At 34.7% G+C, this 18,091-nt stretch overlaps 1 protein-coding gene and 1 pseudogene across 5 annotated transcripts in view; one reads left to right on the top strand and one right to left on the bottom strand.

Annotated features, from left to right (window-relative positions):
* Positions 1 to 18,091, top strand: part of Osbpl8 (oxysterol binding protein like 8) — a 169,020-nt gene that overhangs the window by 31,196 nt on the left and 119,733 nt on the right. The window lies entirely within an intron of this gene.
* Positions 7,668 to 12,017, bottom strand: LOC124982948 (meiotic nuclear division protein 1 homolog; annotated as a pseudogene).

The following is an 18,091-nucleotide window of genomic DNA, read 5'->3' as shown; positions in this document are numbered from 1 at the left end:
GTTGTACTCTTGTTCAGGGAATAAGAAAAAATGTCTATACTCAATACAGACAATTTTCTTCCCAATTTTTTTAAAATATATTTTTAGTTGTAGATGGACACAATGCCTTTATTTTATTTATTTTATTTTTATGTGATGCCGAGGATTGAACCCAGTGCCTCCCACATGCTAGGTGAGTGCTTTACCACTGAACCACATCCCTAGCTTCTCCCCTCAATTTTCTGTCTACAGTTAGTTGAAACTGTGGATGTGGGACCTATAGATATGGAGGGCCAACAATATACCCATATCGTTGAACAACAATCAGTACCTTCCTTCTCCAAAACTCTTCTCATCTTGCAAAACTGAAACTCTGTACCCACTAAGCAATAACTTCCTACTTACCCCTTCCCCTAAACTCCTGGCAACCACAATTGTACTTTCTGCCTTTATGATTTTCACTACTCTAGCAACATCATAGAGGTGGAATCATCCAGTACTGGATTTTTAATGATAGGCTTATTTTGTCTACAAGGTTCATATATATGTTATAGCATGCCAGAATTCCTTCCTTTTTAACACAATAATATTCTATTGTAGGTATACTTTGCTTATTTGTTCACCTGGTGATGAGTTGCTTTTACATTTTACTTTGAATCACCTGTGTGTACAACTATCTCTTTGAAACTCTGCTTTCAAGTCTTTTGGGTATTTACCTAAGAGGTAGAATTGCTGGATCCTATGGTAATTCTATTTTCAATATTTTGAGAAACTGCTTTACTGTTTTCCATAGGGGCTGTGTACATTTACATTTACATTCCACCTATAGTGCACAGGGTTTCCAATTTCTCTACCTTCCCTCCACACACCACTTTTAAATGCCCTTCTTTTTATAGGGAGAAACATTAGTCTTGCTATTTACATCCCTTTATAGTTACAACATGTTTGCATAATTAGGAATTGAGTCTTGACTACTGTGAAAACCCAAGGGGTGTGTTGGGAATGTTAAGGATATTATCTTTCACACTATGCTAAGTGCTGATTTAGTGGCTACAATGAACATTTGGACCTGTTGTACAAGAAATGGTTTTAGGAAGACAATGGCAGATAAGTAAGGTGATTGACCGAAATAGTTTACCTATCCAATTCATTAATCATTTTTTTTTTTTTTTTTTTTTTTTGGTACCAGAGACTGAAGCCACAGGCTGCTGAGCCATATCCCTAGCCCTTTTTGATTTTTGATTTTCAGACAGTCTCATTAAGTTGCTTAGGGCCTTGCTAAATTGCTGAGGCTGGCTTTGAACTTGTGATCCTGCTGTTTCAGCCTCCTGAGCTGAGCTTATAGGTCACTGTACCCAGCCATTATTCTTTTGAGAACTTTCTTGTTCTAGAGCAGAGGAACATCAAAATTTTACCTGCAGTAATTGCTTCTCTTCTACACTGGTAGTGACCAATGGAAACAGCTATTGAACGGACCCTCATTGGATTTATTTTTCACTTTTTAAAAAAGCCCTAAGTGGTAAATTTAAATGTGAATTGTCAAACCCCAAATAAACAAACTTGAATAAAATAGAGCTTCTCTTATTTTGACTTAATTTTTTTCTGTCCTTCCCTCTCCTCACATTTATTCCCCTATCATTTCATTGTCACTAATGGAATATATACTGTGCAGGGTGTAACACTACTGGAAATACAGAATGTATGAATGACCTGCCTGTAGTTCATTTGTATTTTCTGCTTAGGCTATATTTCTTACCATTTTTTGCTTAGCTAACTGCATCTCATCCTTTTGATCTCAACTTAAACATCACTTCCTGTGAAAAGCTGCCTATGATCTCATGTAAAGTTCATGAGGTTGTGGATCTTGTTGTGTTTTGTGCTCTTTGATTTTCCAGAGTTAGGATAGTGCTTGGTGCATATCAGGCACTCAGTTGTTGTAAACTGTCATCATGGGACTTTGGATCTAATAGAGGAGGCAGATTTATAAACCAGTATTTAGAAATTCTGGGTGATCAGTTCTGTACTAGAAGCATTTTGGGTGCACTGAAGAGGAAACAGCGTTGCACTAGAGGTAGAAATGGAGTCTACCTTCTCTTTTCCTGTTTTAGAACTAGTGTGCTAATTAGTATTTATTTCCCAAGTTTATCCATTTATTTAAAAACATTAGAATATCTATGCCAGGTAAGTTCATAACAAAGCTTTTAAAAACAAATTACCCATATTTTGAGTCTTGTTGCTTTTCGTTCAAAGGTTCAACAGTGTCTGGTCTTAGAGAGGTTTTATAGGAGGGGTTGTGGGAGGCAGGTGAGAGTAGAAACTACAAGTCTTGTTTCTGGTATTTTTTATTAAATAAGTTGCTCATATGTCATTTGGATTATTTAGGTTCTTATCGCCAAATATTTATAATTTGCCATTGTCAGTTCAGCAAATATAGGCTGTTTATTTTATATATAATGTCCCCCTCATCCTTGGGGGATATGTTGCAAGACCCCCAGCGGATTCCTAGAAATCATGGATGATACCAAACCTAACATATAGTATGTTTTTTTCCTATAAATACATACCCATGATAAATTTTAATTTCTAAATTAGGCATAGTAAGAGATTAAAAACTATCTAATTGCAAAACAAAACAGTTTTTGAATAATGTAAAAAAGGATTGCTTGAAATAAGCACTTTGATATCATGATAGTGAATCTGATAACTGAGACATCTAAGAAACTGTTGGATAGGTAGCTTATATACTGTGTGTATATTGGGTAAAGAAAGGATTCATGTCCTGGGTGGGCAGTGTGAGATTTCATCACACTATTCAGAATGCCACACAAAGTAAAATTTAGGAATTGTTTACTTCTAGAATTTTTCATTTATATTTTTAGACCACAGTTGATTGAGGTATTTGAAACCTTGGAAATTGAAACTGTGGATAAGGGGTACTACTGTACAAGTATAAGATACGTTAGTTACCATCCTTAAAATAAAAGTATTAACGAATAAAATACATTAATAAATAATCGTGTTTAGTAATAATCTGTTATATAGGGGAAACTAAAGTTAATGAAACCCTATTTATTTTACAATTAAAATTCATTGCCTTAGATAATAAGTATAAGATTTTTTTTTTTGAGTGCTTGTCTGAAATTCTAAAATTATATTTATTTGTGGGTTGGGTATGTAACTTAGTGGTAAACTGCTTGCCTAATGTGTGCAAGGCCCTGAATTCAGTTCCCAGTACTGCAAGAGAAACAAAAAATTATCTATAAATATGCTAAAAAGAGCATAAAAATATTCTTTTATCAACCTTTAGGTTTAATTCTTTTCTATTGTCTGCTTTTATATTGTCACCTTACTTTCAATTCTGTAGTATGAGTATGAAAAGACCCAAGTTATCTTCTACTCAAACAAAACTGCTGAAAAGCTGTATTATGAGATGATCATACTTAAAAAGTGGTTTACATATACCCAAAGGATGAAATTACAGTATCAATTTACTATAATGTAAGAACATTTAGCTGGGTGTGGTGTCATTCCAGCAACTCAGGAGGCTGAGCGGGGAGGTTTGCAAGTTTGAGGCCAGCTTCAGCTTAGTGAGACCTTGTCTCACTAAGATGGCGTAGTGACATAGTTTTGCAGTAATGTGCCCTAGAGTTCAATCCTCAGTACTAAAAAAAAAAAAAAAAAAAAAGTAAGCTGTCATCTTGCATATTAAGTATATTGTATTAGATTTAGCAGGTCAATGTTTTTCCTAAAATGTGATTTTTATCATTAATTTAGATTTTGAGTTCTAAAGGGCTTTTCCCTCCCTTCCTCCTTCTCTCTCTCTCTCTCTCTCTCTCCCCCTGTCCCCCCACCCCTGATGCACCCCCATCCCGTTTTCTTGCAGTGCTGGTGATTGAACCTAGGACCTCGTTTGTCAGGTTAGTACTCTACTATTGAGCTATACTTACAGTGCCCATTCTTTGAATTATTTTTTCCTTAGAATTATTACATTTTTTTTTATTGTGAACATGAATCATTTAGATTGATGTATAATACATTAATGTAGAGTTCAGCTTACTGTTAAAAAGCCTGGCAGTTGACCTTGTATAATCAACCACCGGGTCAAGGAATGAAACATTGATACCATTCAGAAACCCCCTTGCATCCCATCTTAATCTTGACACCATCCATTCTCCTTAATGATAAAATTGAATTTATCTGAGACTTTTATTTTGGTCCAGCATATGATCAGATCTGGAAATATGTGTATTTGAAAATAACATATATTCTGTAGTTGTTGGGTGCAGTGAAATTTATAGGTTAGTTGATCCACTGCTTCATACCTGTCTCTCAGCCACCCTGGATCTTTGGCTAGTGGGAACCACTTAATGTTAGCTCCTGAGTTATCCTGATATAACTCATATTAGTCTTCAACAGCTTTCTTGTTTCTTGGAATGCAAGATACCCTAGGCTCATCTTATACCTTTGTTGTCTGGGACCTGGAATATGCCATTTCTCTCAGATTCTTTGGTGCCTTTTATTGAGATTCTGCATTTAAAGATCACAGACTTCATGCTGAGTTCTGCTGTTATTGGTTTGGTCATCATTTCAAGTACTCTTTTGATATTTTCCTTTAAAGTACATGAATTCTGTATTTTACTTGGAATGATTATTTTCTTTTTTTTGAAAAAGAGGGTAAGTATGAATGTGTAATAAGAGAGGTCTTGGTGCAGGTTGCCTTGACTTCAGGGAAATGTTTCTTCAAGTTTTGTTCTACCATTCATAAATACTTTCTTCTCTGTATCTAACCAAAATTCATTTGATTTTTCAAGCTGGGAAATTACCTTTCTAATCTATACCTTTTATACAAATATTTTGAATTTTTGAAGTTATATACTCTGTAGTAATTGATATTAGTTCATTATTCTTTCAGGACTTTATATATCTACTGGGCAATAATGTGAACTAGTTTTGCTTGTGGCTAAGTCTAAAACCAAATAAAAAGATATCAAAACAATATTACCTCCTTCTTTACCCCACCATCACCAAAAAACAAAACAAAACAAAACAAAAACAACCAAAAAAAGGGAAAAGAAGGTTAAAATAGACTGCATGAGTTAAGTCTATAAAGATTTATGAAAGGTTCTCCATTAATTAATCCTGCTTAGATTTATTTCCATATTCTACTTTTGATAATTTGTTTTTAGTTAACATAGAGGGGCTTTGCAAGTTTATATACATATATATATATAAATATTTATATATAAATATATATATATATTTATTTATTTATTTGTTTGTTTTAAAAACCCTCACTCTCTGCTCTTAGAAGTCTAAAAATCCCTGTGCACTGTGTAGGTAACGTCCTACACATACCTTTGTTGTGAGACCCATTGCATTGCATTATACTAGTCGGTTTACTTCACTTTCTCTTAGCTATGCTCCAAGTTGCCTGAGGACAGGATTGATGTTTAATGGTTTTCTGTATGTCCAGATTCTAGACAGTAGCTCCTACATGACTAGAGTTAAATGATATTTAATGAATGTGTTTTGAGTCCTACAAAAGAATGTATAAATGACAATGAAGCAACACTAGGTATTGGGGTTTGTGACCCACAGATTTTATGAATTATGTATACTAGCAGTTGGTTCAGAGTTAATATTAAATGATTTGTTTTATATTTTGTGAGAATTTTGGTAACAGTGATTTCTTATTTTTCATTGAACTTAAGGTGACACCTGAATTTTCCTCTGGGCAGAGTGCTGACAATGTTATTTTGGCTAGGCTCTGTATGAGTAGTACGTATTAATAAAGCAACAGATCAGAAAATTCTAGAATACACTTTCCTTTGTGCTTTTTAAAAATGATTATTGTTACTTGAATGAATAATTGCTCTGTGTGTGTGTGTGTGTATATATAAAACAATCTATTTTAAGTATATAATGTGTTTGTGAAATCTGGAGATATTCAAAGTATTTGGACGTTCTTCTAGTTCGGAATTTAAGTAACTTCTAGGACTTTTTAATGTGTCATTTTATGGAAACTAGATTATAATGAGTTAATGAAGAGATGCACCTGTATATGCAGTAATGTGTATGTATATAATGGTTTTGAAATAAGATGCTTTTTCGTTTTATGGTTTTTGAGGAAGCAGTGTATTTTGGGGATAAAACTAGTTACTTACATACTCCGTAGTAATTAAGATAAGGGGAGGCAAATATATTTTTTTCTGTCTGCTTTCACCTTTGTATCATCAGGTAACTTATTACACTGTTTCCCCTGTTTTCTGAGAGTTAGTGTGACCAGTTCATTCTATTTCTTGTCTCCCTGGTTGCATGTTTTCCTCATCCATCTCCCTAAAGTTGTACACATTATTTTCAGTTAACTTGCACTGGACACTTTAAAAAAATATTTTTAGTTGTAGATGGACACAATTCCTTTATTTTATTTTTTAATTTTTATGTAGTGTTGAGGATTGAACCCAGTGCCTCACATGTGCTAGGCAAGCGCTCTACTGCTGAGCTACAACCCCAACCCTCCATTGTGCACTTCTAAGCCAGCTTCCCCCTTGTTCGTCAGTGTCCAACTTTTTGCCTGCCTCCTGCATTATCATCAACATTATTATTGTTTTTCTATTTTTATTTCCCTTGTTATTGGTATTAATAGAATGGAGGAAACAATATAATTCATAGGTACCAAAATACTATACTCTCAAAAGCATATGTGCTATACTATTTTGCAGTAATTTTTTTGAAGTCGGAAAATTTTATTTTAAAATTTACACATTCACAATCTTTTTTTTTCTTTCTTTTTTTAATTGTAAACAAATGGGACACATGTTGTTTCTCTGTTTGTACAGGGAGTCAAGGCATACCATTTGTGTAATCATAAATTTACATAGGGTAATGTTGTTTGATTCATTCTGTTATTTTTTCCCTTCCCCCCACACCTCCCACCCCTCTTTTCCCTCTATACAGTCCTTCCTTCTTTCATTCTTGCCACCCTCCCTAACCCTCACCCTCACCCCAAACCTAACCCTAACCCTAACAATAACCCCTCCCACCCCCTATTATGTGTCATCATCTGCTTATCAGCAAGATCATTCGTCTTTTGGTTTTTTGAGATTGGCTTATCTCACTTAGCATGATATTCTCCAATTTCATCCATTTGCCTGCAAATGCCATAATTTTATCATTCTTTATGGCTGAGTAATATTCCATTGTATATATATGCCACAGTTTCTTTATCCATTCATCAATTGAAGGACATCTAGGTTGGTTCCACAATCTGGCTATTGTGAATTGAGCAGCTATTAACATTGATGTGGCTGTATCTCTGTAGTATGCTGATTTTAAGTCCTTTGGGCATAGGCCAAGGAGTGGGATAGCTGGGTCAAATGGTGGTTTCATTCCAAGCTTTCTGAGGAATCTCCATACTGCCTTCCAGAGTGACTGCACTAATTTGCAACCCCACCAGCAATGTATGAGTGTACCTTTTCCCCCACATCCTCTCCAACACCTATTGTTGCTTGTATTCTTGATAATCGCCATTCTAATTGGGGTGAGATGGAATCTTAGGGTGGTTTTGATTTGCATTTCTCTTATTACTAGAGATGTTGAACATTTTTTCATATAACTGTTGATTGCTTGTAGATCTTCGGTGAAGTGTCTGTTCATTTCTTATAGATCCTCTATAACCATTAAATATTTTAGTCTATATAGTCAAAGTCTTCTGGAATTCCAAAAGTTTTATCAATTTTATTTTCTTCAAACCCAAATTTTCTTTTGGCCCAGGATTTTATTGCAAATATGTTATCAGTCTATCTGTTAGCAGCTTCTTTAGCAATTTTATTTGCTTGACGTGGGTCATCGTCTTTGTATTTTCTACTTCTGCCTTAAGCTTTTCCCTTTGGTCCCAAAGTGAAGAAAGCTCTTTTGCTAGCATGGTTCCCTCTTCCGTCTCATGTTGGCCAATTTTAGATTTCTCAATGCTCTTCTGTAGGTCGCCTGCTTTTGGCTTCCCTCAGACACCTGAGATTCCAGAACCTCCAACTTACATTTCCTTGCATGAAGAGCTTTACTTGGAAAAGCCCAATAGTAATTAGAAGTTCCGATCCTCTCACAGTCAACCATACCATCATCAACTCAAGCTTTGAAGGACTTCTTTTACTGACATAGCCATAATGCCTTTCTCTTTGGGAGCAGTCTTCTCCAAGTCTTTCAATTGAAACACATCTTTTGTCTCAAAAAATATTTCCATCATGTGGGTTCTCTTTTCTTCTGCACTCAGACCTTTCTTCTTCGATATGGTGCGGGTGGCAGGGCCTGCACACTGCCATAATTTTGATGAAAGTTCTTTGAATAGATTTATAAAATAATTCACTTTTTTTCTGTCATAATGCTTATGAATAAGACATAAGCATTGGTGCTAGCTTGATATTTGCAAACTATCAAATTTGTGCAATTAATTTCTCATTAGGTTTTCTTTTGGATTTAGATACAGTAGCTTAGTTCAGGCTAGCTAAATTAAGTTCATATTTGCAGTCTTTCTCACTAATAATTGATAGGAAGATAATGGTATAATTTTCTTTTTTTTTTTTTTTCATGGTCCATTATAGCAATTTAACTGGTATATATATATATATATATATATATATATATATATATATAGCAATTTTTTTTTTGTAAACAAATGGGATACATGTTGTTTCTCTGTCTGTACATGGCGTAAAGGCATACCATTTGTGTAATCATAAATTTACATAGGTTAATGTTGTATTTTCTAGTGATATAAATATAATATGCTTTAAAAAGTATGTTGTGTTCAATGATCAGCACTTTTGTTTTGAGAATCTTCATTTTTGTTATGTATGAACTTAACAAAAAACTTGTGGGGTATCCTGTAAGATAGGAAACCACAAACTAATCATATATATTTGTTGCCTTCAGAGACAACCATCTTTCCAAATGGCTTCATAAGGTGGTTATGATTAAATGTCTATGTGGTAAAGCCATTAGCCTTACTTAGTAGGTTCTCCTTTTTTTTTTTTTCTGTAACTGAAATAACAGTTTATATCCAAACTAGTAAAACATTTTTATAAAAATTACTTTCTCTAGGAATTTTAAGTGTAGATAATGAGGCACCAGTTCTCCAGAGTCTAGAGTACTGATAACAAAAGAGAGAAAGAACATAGTGTTTTTTAAACTTTGAATTCAACTAGTAATTAACATTTAAATTAAGATACAAGCCTAGCTTTAGCTTGGCAATTTTGAGAAATGAATCCTCAGGATTGTTATATACAGTACTCTTTTACAAAAAAGTTATTGCACTTTTTTTTAATGGTTGTAGAAGCAACATACCCTTTACAAAGCTTAAAATGGCAGAGGAGATTACCTTGGTTTTTCTTTAGCCTAGTCTTTAGAGCCAACTGCCATAAATTTATTTTTAATTATTTTATCTTTAAAAAATACATTTCAGTTTTTCCAGATTTATTGTCATTTAAACTTTTATCATTATCATTTTGACTTTTCACTTCTGAAATATGGAGTCATTAGTGCACTTAAACTTTAAGTTCCCCACTACCCTTTTCCTCTGTTAGCAGTATTTCTTAGCTCCCTTTTATCAAAGGTGAGGAATTTAAGACACTTACTCTTCAATTTTATCCTCCGTTTCCTCTTCTTGCTTTTTTTTTTTTTGGTGAGTTATGTTATGACTTTTACTTCCTGTGTGTCTTCTTTGCTTTTTAAATAGTAATTCTGTCTTTACATTGAGTGGTTATCTAGACTAATTCTGAAAATTGAAACCCCCAAATCAGGATTCACCATTCATTCATTTTATAAATATCAGCCCTTTAATATTGGAGTAACACAGGGCCAAGAACTGAATTTGTCTACACAGGTTTTAAATTCCATCTACTGACTCCCAGTTTACATTTCTAGCCTGACCTTTCTATTTCATCCTCACATCTGTATGTTCAGCTGCCTCTTTATGTTTCCATTCACATGTCTAACCTAGCATCTCAAAGTAAATGTGTCTAATTGGAGACATATCCATATACATCTCTTTCCAAGTCTTCCCATGATATACTGTGCATCTGTTAATGGCATCTTCATTTTTTTCAGTTGCCCAGGTACAGCTGCTGAATCTGGCAGTTTGAATCTGATAGAAAATGAAGACACTTTCTTTATACACAGTAATGTTTATTTTTGCAGCAAAATGAAAGCAAAAGTGAAAGTTGAGAAAAATGGAGACAGAGAGAAAGGTGTGGGGAGGTAAGGGACAAAGGAGGAGGGAGGGAGAATGGAGGAGGGGAGGGGAGTAGAGAGAGAAAGAGGAGGGGATAGATAGGGAGGGAGAGAGAATCTAGAGATAAAGAGAATACATCACCAAATCAGGGCAATACCAACTTCTGAAGTCTTGTAGATGGGGAGACCTGGGTCAACTTTTTAGGGTCCCCATGGGAAGTCCTTGGGCAGAGCATCTTCTCAATGAGTGAGAATCCAAAGTCTTTCTTCCAGTGGGGTCCCTTAAATACAAGTTGGGAAAAACAAGGTACCTTTCTAACAGCCTGCATGACTTAGCGCTGCACTTCATTTCCCCAAGACTGGCCAGATCCCCACAGGGAGGATATTCACCTTGAGATAAGTAAAATAACTGTGTTCCCCTAAGTGAGCCAAACCAACAGAGAAGTCTGCATTCTTTAGATATTCTGTCAGGAACATTTAGAGGTCACTGAAGGCACATGAACAGGGAAGATCTTTAATATTTTCATTAATCCTTTTCAGGGCAAAAATCTTGCTGAGTTCCTGTCTTTTTAAGTTCATGCCTTCTATCTTGCTCACTAATAAATCCATGTGGCTCTGTATTTAAACTTTATAAAGATTTTGACACTATTCACCACATCTGCTACCATTCTGGTGCAAAATACCAATGTCTCTTTCCTGGATTATGGAAGTAGCCTTCTAATTTGTAATCTATTCTCAACTAGCAGCCAGAGAGAACCTGCATAAATAAGATCCTTTCATTTTTTGACTTTCCCTTTCAGGAGTAGCTTCCGTCTCATGCAGAGGTAAAGTCCAAGTCCTTCTGTCTTACCAGACTTTTTGTGACTTGGAACTTAGTTATCTTTCTGTCCTCTTTTGCTCATCATTCTCTTCCTTGTTCTACTTGCCACATTAGCCTCTGCTATTTTTCAAACATGCCACATTCTTCTACCTCAGTGTCTGTGTTTGCCGATTGGCTTTCTGCCTGAATATTTGTGTGGCTTGCCTCCTCATGTTCTGAGATCTTGCCTCAGCATCCTCTCAATGACACCTAAAGGTCTTTCCAGGCAATTATATCTAAAATTCTCCCGTATTCCTGCCCACGTAATATAATTCCTCCCTAATTTTTCTTCTTGGTACTGATTACTGTCCAAATATACAATATATGTATTTTTAAATTTTTACCATATATTTTAATTTTTATAAATTATCAGATGCAACTAGTGGAGGAAAACAAACCACTGCAGCTACTTCAAGCAAAAATAAATTAGTAATGGGATTTAGGTACTGGTAAATTTACTGAGAAAGTTGGAGGTGTGGAAATAGAAGGCTATTCCTGGCCTTCACGTTCATCTCCGCTGAATGTTATAGCTGCTTGGTTGTTCCAACTGGCTACCTGGCAAGAGAGCATTTGTTGATCACTGTGAAAACCTCATGTCTATCAAAGTCCATGTGTCTGTTCACTGCCATCAGAAGAAGTCTTTTTTTTTCTCTTTCACCTTCTAAATATTGTGTAGTACTTTACATTAGCTAAATATAAATCATATTCAGATCTTCAGAGGCAAAGATGTTTGACAAATGTAGTTCTCATCTCGTGCTCTTTAGCTTCTGTGATATAAAGGAGAGCACAGAAGGTGCTGAGAATGAATGATGAAATAATGTCTCTGTATATAGATATGAATACATACCTGCATATTGAACTACCTTCTTCTAGTACATACTGTATTCCCTTCATCCTCAATAAACACCTCATATGATTGTAGTTTTAGATCTGATGTAGAGACATAAAACACCATTTTGGAAGAATCTGAGTGATTAGGAGTCTTGCCTGGATTGAGTTGTTGTAGTTTTCCATTGATTTTAATCACAGTGCATTGTAGTACTTAGAGATCTCTAAGAAATCTTGTATGATCCAGAATATTCTTCCTCACCTCCATTGTGAAGAAACAGAATTTCCCCATGGTAATTTGGATCAGTCACTTTAGCCACTACAGTAACACTTTTTCTGCTTGTTGATTCAGGGGTATAGGAACCCTAAAGGTAGTAGTTTCAAACTAGAGTTCACTGGGGTCATTGTGTCTCCTGGTAGAAGCATTCCTTTCCTTGAAACTAAAACCTGTAGAACTAGTTGTGCATTAGTTGGTGGGATAGGAAGCAAAAATTTTGCTAGTGGTTCAGTAGGGGTAATAGTGATGGTGTCACTCTCATTTCCTCTCTTATTCCTAGAGCTGTGTATCCTGACTTATGAGAGAAACAACACCTTTTTTTTATTAGATTTTTATTCAAAGCATATATAGTTCCCTGGAGAACCATTTCCCAGCAAGATATTGCTACCTAGCTGGTTCTGTAATTGAATCTTCAAAGGGCCAGTCCTCTTCTTTATCAAGCCAATTGCTTCAAGATAGAAGGGAATGTTGTAAGACCAGTGAATTCCATAAGCATGGACTCATTGTTGTGCTTCATTTGTTGTGAAATGATTCCTTTATTCAGAAGCAATGCTATGTGGAATACCATGATGGTAGATAGGAATTTCTAAGTCTGTAGATGGTAGTTTTGGCAGAAGCTTTGAATGCAGGGAGGCAGATCTGTATCCACAGTATCTGTTATAGTGGGAACAAAAAGCTGTTCCTTCCATGATGGAAACAGTCCAATTTAATCTGTTTGCTAACAGGTAATTTTCTAATGACCCTGGTCATTGATGCCATGTTGGTTACTCTGTTAGTTTCTGCTGCTAGCCAATTGGATATTCACTAGTGGCTATAACTAGATCAGCCTTGGTGAGTAGAAAGCCATGTTGCTGAACCCAAGTTCCAGTCGTGCCACCATGGCTACTTTTTTCAGGAACCCATTGGGTAATGGCAGTAGTGACTGGAGAAAGGCTGCCTGGTATCATAGAATGAACCATTTTGTCCATTTGATCATTAAAATTTTATGCTATCGAGGTCATCTTCTGGTGAGCATTCACATGGGACATAGATGTCCTCACTGTCAGTGACCAGTTGGCAAGTATTTCAGGCTTTGTGGACCTTTTAGAGTCTCTGTCATATATTCTTTTCCTCCCATAGCCCTCTTTTCCTTTTCCTCTGTTACTGTCTTTTACAAAAATAAAAATCATTCTTAAATTGTGTGCTAACATAATTGACATGCCTAACTTAAAAAGTAAAAATAAACAAGGTTCAGTTAAGTGAAAATTTTATTGGGGAGGAATATACATTTCTAGACAATGAGGGTTAAGGAGGGTACTGCATTTATTTTAATCATAAATTGGAATAATCCAGCAGAGCATTAAGATTTCCAAAGCCATATACACATGTGCTTATGTATATGTGTGCAACATATAATTATTCAAGAAATACAGTTCCAAACTTAATGATAGTTCTACTTAGTGTTTTTTTTTAACTTAATGTGGTATGGAATCATACTAAAACAAGCATTCTGTTTTTCACTTTCAGTATTCAATAAATTACACAAGCTATTCCATAATTGCTGCAAAATAGGCTTTGTCAGATGATTTTGCCCACTTGTATGCTAACAGAAGTGTTCTTAGCATGTTTAAGTCAGGATATGCAAAGTTGTAATGTTCAGTTGGTAAGGTGTATTAAATGTATTTTCATTAGGGTATTTGCAAATTAAAGTGGGTTTATTGGGACATTATCCCACCTTGAGTCAAAAAGCATTTGTAGTTACAAATCATCTGTTTTTACAGCAAGTTAATCACCAAAGTTGAGGTAAAAAATTCATATGTCTACAAGGACCCGACTCGTAAAGAACCAGTTTTGAAGTGACTAAGTAAACAATAGTTTGTGAATTGTTTATATTTTAATAAGTCCAAACATTAGCCAAACTTTGTGGATATTAAGTAAAACTTGTCTTTTGACTGTATCTGATCCCTGGGTAATAAGTTTTCATGATTACCATTAAAAGTGGAGTACTGTTTTTTTTTTTTTTTCTTTCTTTCTTTCTTTCTTTCTTTTTTTTTTTTTTTGGTGGGGGTATGGTACTGGGGATTGAACTGAGGTCTGTTGACTACTAAGCCACATCCCTAGCCCTATTTTGTATTTTATTTAGAGACAGGGTCTCAACGAGTTGCTTAGAGCTGAGGCTTGCTTCAAACTCTTGATCCCCCTATTTCAGTCTCCCAAGCAGAAGCTTCTGTTTCTAACATCCATCCTTTTAAGGAATTCTTTTAATCTCCAACTATGCAGTCTTTGAAAATAGACTTGTGCTTTAAAGTCCGTGGGAGTTAATCATTCAGGGCAAGAAGCTCTAAAAGTATTGTAAAAAGTATAAAATGGATATTACAATTCGTAACCTCATAGGGAAGATAGGAAATAAACTATCATATAAACAGATTTAAATAATTTAAAGTAGATAGTAATGTGACTTATGAACTTAAGACGTTCATGAAAAGAAAATACTTCCAGTTAGGGGAAATGAAGGAAGGCTTTATGAAGAAAGTAATATGTGACCTGGCCTTCACTGGGTGGATTAGATTTGGTTATGCAAAGGAAACATACTCGATACTCAAGAAGGAAGAAAGTGGGAGAAGTATCAGAATATGAAAGCACTAGTGTGTATGGAGAATAGCAGATTGAGTTGGCTGAGACGAAGGGTCAGGGAAAGCAAGAAATAACTGAGAAAGTCAAGTATAAGCAAAAATCATCATTATCTTCAAACACCAAGGGAAGATTTAAACTCAATTTTTAAATAAGAACAACTGAAGTTTTCTGACATTAAATTGACATGATTAGATCTATGCTTTTAACCTATAGAGAGAATCAGCGTAACATATAGGTCTGAAAGAGGGGAAGTTCCGTGAATGCATGAACACTATTGAGAAATCTTCCAGTGGAGGTAAAGATTCATGACTGCTTTAAGAAATGTCAGAGGGTGGAGATGTCAGCAAACTATGGCTCACAATCTTGGAATGATTTTTATATTTTTAAAGTTGTAAAGTAGGAAAGGGAGAAGGTGAGAGGGGAGGAGAATATATGACAGATACTATATGAAGTGAGAAAGGACTTATTAATAGGAAAGTTCAAGCATGTGGACAATGGAAGAACTGACAGCATAAATCCTTACTATAAGAGTAAAGACTTATTAGGTGCTAGATGAGAACAGTGCAGAAATGTAGGTAGAAAACATAGTCACAGAAAGGATGGTAACAGAAGAAATTAAAAGGGGATCATACAGAATTGCTAAATTCAAAGCATTTGTGCATACTATTGAACATTTCTTTTAAAAAGGATTCTGTTACTGGTACTTTAAATCAGTAGTCAGAATTCAACAACTTAAAGGATCTAGAAAAGTAGCAAAAATGAGTACAGCAATGAAAGTAGAGATGCAATTACGTTGTGAGAGGTGGGTACAAACTGGTGAGTTCTTGCCCTTTATAAAGTGGAAGACAGCTGATTATTTCTAATTACTGCTCATTGTTGCCAGATTTTCCATAATTTCAAGACAAGTCCTAAATCCATATTGTTACATACAGTTTTTCATTTTTAAAGTACTGTTTTTTAAAAAATAATTTTTTTATTAAGCATATGTTGGATCTCCATGTTTCTGGGTTTCAGTTTGATATTTCCCAATCCCATTTATCTGTATTTTTGTGTATTCTAACCTAAAGCGTTTTGCCAACTTTATTTCCTAGATCACCAACTTGTCCAATTTACCATCTTTAGCCCGTTTCATTTCTCAATCCACCGCTGACTTTTTTTTCTTAAACTGACACTCTTAATTACCTATTTACACATTAGTCTGTTCTTGTTTCATGTTTGCAGTGTTCTTTTGAGACTAAGTACACAGTCAGATTTTCTTCTGTAGCTATTGATCAGTGCTTTTCTGTCCAGGAAATCCCATTTCCTCTGAAGTAATTTTTGTTCCTTTGTCTTGACCCTTCACCTTTATGCTGTTTTCCTTCCCTTGATATCCACATGGCTAAGTGCCTCCCTATTTCAAATCTTTGCTCTGATATTACCTTTTCAATGATCCACCATGACCATTTCTATTTAAAATTATGATCCTTTAATCTCTACTGTGTTTTAGCTTGCTTTATTTTTTCCCTCCTTTTCTTCCTCTACCTCCCTTTCTCCTTCTCCTCTTTCCTCTCTCTCTGTCATACTAAAAATTTAACCTTTAGTTAAATGCCTTGCACATAATATTTATAGGCAAGTGCTCTATTACTGAGCTACACTACCAACCCCTTTTGGGTTTTATTTTATTTTTGAAATAGGATTATAATAAGTTGTTCAGGTTGCCTCCAACCTTGATCTTCCTGCCTCAGTCTCCTGAGTAACTGGAATTACCGATGTGCACCATAGCACCTGATTGTACTTACTTTCTCATGTATCATATAATTTATTAATTCATTATATTCTTTGTTTGTCTTCCCCTTCTAGAATATAAACTCCACAAGAATTGTGGTTTGTTTTTTATTTATTTTGCGTATTGATGTATTCTAAGGGCCTACCTAGTATAATACCTATGGATGAATGAATTGCTAAAAGGAAAAAGGATGAGAAAATTGGTAACATTTTTTGAAGTAGAAACTTCCTGAGGAAGTTTGAGTTGTTTTTAATACTGCAAATTTCTGTAATGTAAAGTCTGTCAGTGTTCAGATGCTCATTTCAGTGTTTATCCCATGAACATAAATTTGTCTCATCTGCTGTCTTGTATTTTACTTGCTCATTTAGATAATTGAGTTGATAGTATTGGCTCAGTGCAACAAAAGTTATTAAATATCTACTTGGAATTAATACTGGATAAATCAATAAAACAGTTTCTGTCCTTGAAGAGAACTGACTCATTAGAATAATTACAATGTATTGGATTACATACAATGAGGAAAACCTGTTAAAGTTTCTGAAATTGAAAGTCAGAGTAACCCCTTGGGCTAATTTTACGGATTATATCTAAGAAACCTAGTGCCAGCCCTCCAAAGGCCAGTTAAGGTTTTCACCAGCATTATATTTCCATAACCTTTTTATACTTGCAGAAAATATTCTCGGAACTCTGACAAATGACTTAAAGTCTACTAATTAGATGGTTGGTTTTTGTTAGGTGTTTTAAAGGAGTAATTATTAGTTTATTGGATACGTTTGCTTCCATATAGTTACTGTAGGTATTCAAGCTGGGAATTCTGTTAAAAAGTTGAAAAAGATTTGTGAAGAAAGACTTCTAAGAATTTTGAAAATAAAAAAGGTATAAAAGGAATAAGTATATATGGTAAACATAGAAAAATATGAAAACACAGAGTATTTTATATATAATGGTGTCACTTGCTTTTTCCACCTAACATGTCATAGTCTTTTTTTAGTTTGGTATATACACATCTACCTTTTTTTTTTTTTTTTTTTTTTTTTCTGAAAAATGCTGCATGACATTCCATTTCATTTCTATAATGTAATTTAAGGAAGTTCCTAATGATTTACAATAAGATTGTTTCTAGCTTTTTCTCCTGTTACTTTGTTGAATGTGTTTAAATCTCTGTGCATTTATTTATCTGAGGGAAAATTTCTTTTGAAATTGCTGGAGGAAAGCATATGTATTTTAAATTGTTCTACAAAAATATATGGAGGACCAGTAGAGTAGGGGAAGAGGATCAGAGGGAGGGAGGAGAAGAAGGAAAGGGGAAGTGCTGGGGAATGAAATAGAGCAAATTATGTGTATATAGATAAGTCACAAAGAACCCCACTATTATGTGCAATTATAATACATAATAAACATTGTAAAAAAACCTACTTCCCAGGGAAATTTTATTAATGGCATAGTTTCTTCATTCTCCCCTTCAAATACAAAATAATAAAGTTATTCTCCAAAAAAGTTGTCCTGACTTGTATTCTCATCACAACAGTGTATGAGAATATCTTCC

Source organism: Sciurus carolinensis, chromosome 4 (assembly GCF_902686445.1).
Source record: "Sciurus carolinensis chromosome 4, mSciCar1.2, whole genome shotgun sequence".
NCBI classification, from domain to species: domain Eukaryota; kingdom Metazoa; phylum Chordata; class Mammalia; order Rodentia; family Sciuridae; genus Sciurus; species Sciurus carolinensis.
Note: the sequence above shows the minus strand (reverse complement) of the source record. Positions and strands in the feature narration are given on the sequence as shown.